General features: G+C 49.5%; 1 pseudogene; it reads left to right on the forward strand.

Moving 5' to 3' along the window:
- The first annotated feature begins 738 nt into the window (after positions 1-738).
- LOC110313875 lies at positions 739-1621 on the forward strand (annotated as a pseudogene).
- Positions 1622-1984: the final 363 nt, after the last annotated feature.

Raw genomic sequence — 1984 nt, forward strand, 5'->3', positions numbered from 1 at the left:
GGCACCCTAATGCACTTGCATTTCACATACACACACCAACCTTACATAATTTTAAAATAAAGAACAAAATATTTCATTTTATAGATCCAACTACCCATAAAATCATAATCCTCTTGCCCCAGACTTCTGAGGGCTGATTATAAGCTTGCACTATTAAGTCCAGACAAGTCTGTAAATTTTTAAAGTTCATACATGGAAAGAAATACAAGAACATCACCTTGTGTGCACTGGATCCATCACATGCTGAGGTCTCAGATCATGCTGCCAGTCACTGACTCAGAGCTTTCTACACCAAGTATAATCAGAGATTCACAGCACACACAGCCAGGGCAAAGGATAGACTCCATGGCTCCATATGATTCGGAATCACCAGCCTCCTACATGAAAGGTGAAAAGCCCCACCTCTCAGGATTGGGGGCTGGCAGAACCCACACCTGCTCATCCCTCAATCTCAGATCCTGTCTGGCACATGATCCCAGCTGGAGGCTGGAAGCCATCCATTCTGCCAGGATGTGGAGCCCTGGAGCTAGTAGGGAAGATGGACCTGGGACATACAAGAACCATGTTTGGAAACATTTGTGACACATGGGAAGGGTGAGGAGGGTCCTGTAGAAGACCATCCACACATATGTAGACACATCACCTTCAAAACCAGATGCAGCTTTCCACACTACCTGGGGACGGGTCCATGCAGCATTGTTCTTGGTTCCCATCGTAACTTAAAGGGAAGCTTACACAATGCATGGAGCCCTTCATGTCCTGCAGATGAAGAAGGAGGATGTCCTTAAATTCCTTGTGGCAGGAACCCACTTAGGTGGCACCAACCTTGACTCTCATAAGGAGAAGTACATCTACAAAAGGAAAAGGGACGGTATCTACATCATAAATCTGAAGGGGACCTGGGAGAGGCTGTTGCTTGCAGCTCTAGCTATTGTTGCCATTGAGAACCCTGATGATGTCAGCTTCATGTCCTCCAGGAACACTGGCCAGCAAGTTGTGCTGAAGNTTGCTGCTGCCACAGGAGCCACTCCAATTGCTGGCCGCTTCACACCTGGGACCTTCACTAACCAGATCCAAGCAGCCTTCAGGGAGCAACGGCTTCTAGTGGTGACCGATCCCAGGGCTGACCACCAGCCACTCACAGAGGCCTCTTATGTCAACCTGCCCAGCATTGCTCTGTGTAACACAGATTCTCCCCTGCGCTATGTGGACACTGCAGTCCCATGCAACAAGGGAGCTCACCCAGTGGGTCTGATGTGGTGGATGCTGGCCCGGGAAGAACCCCGCATGCGAGGTACTATCCCCCGTGAGCACTCATGGGAGGTTATGCCTGATATTTACTTCCACAGAGACCCAGAGGAGATTGAGAAGGAGGAGCAGGCAGCTGCTGAAAGGCTGTGACCATGGAGGAATTCCAGGGTGAATGGACCACACCGGCTCCTGAGGTCACTGATGCTCAGTCTGAGGTGGCAGACTGATCTGAGGCTGTGCAGGTACCCTCTGTGCCCATCCAGCAGTTCCCCACAGAAGACTGGAGTGCCCAGCCAGCCACTGGGGACTGGTCAGCAGCTCCCATAGCGCAGGCCACCGAGGGGTTGGAGCCACCACTGAGTGGTCCTGAGCTCCTCTGCTCAGGAGACACCTGAACAAAGGGAAAAAGGTGGAAGGAAAATAAAGTTCCTAGAAGCAAAAGTTCCTAGGAAAAAATGAAGTTCCTAGAAGAAATAAAAACCCAGATGCACAGGCTAGCATGATGGTTCAAGCCTGAAAACCTGAGTTCACACTTTGGAATCCCACTTAAAAAATCTGGCTGGACAGATGGCTCAGACGACAAGAGCACTGACTGTTCTTCCAGAGGAATGAGTTCAATCCCCAGCAAACACAGGGTGGCTCACAACCATCTGTAATGGGATCTGATGCCTTCTTCTGGTGTGTCTGAAGGCAGCAACTTTGTACTCACATACATAAAATAAATAAATCTTTT

The sequence above is a fragment of the Mus pahari genome, chromosome X (genome assembly GCF_900095145.1).
Source record: "Mus pahari chromosome X, PAHARI_EIJ_v1.1, whole genome shotgun sequence".
Taxonomy (NCBI): Eukaryota; Metazoa; Chordata; class Mammalia; order Rodentia; family Muridae; genus Mus; species Mus pahari.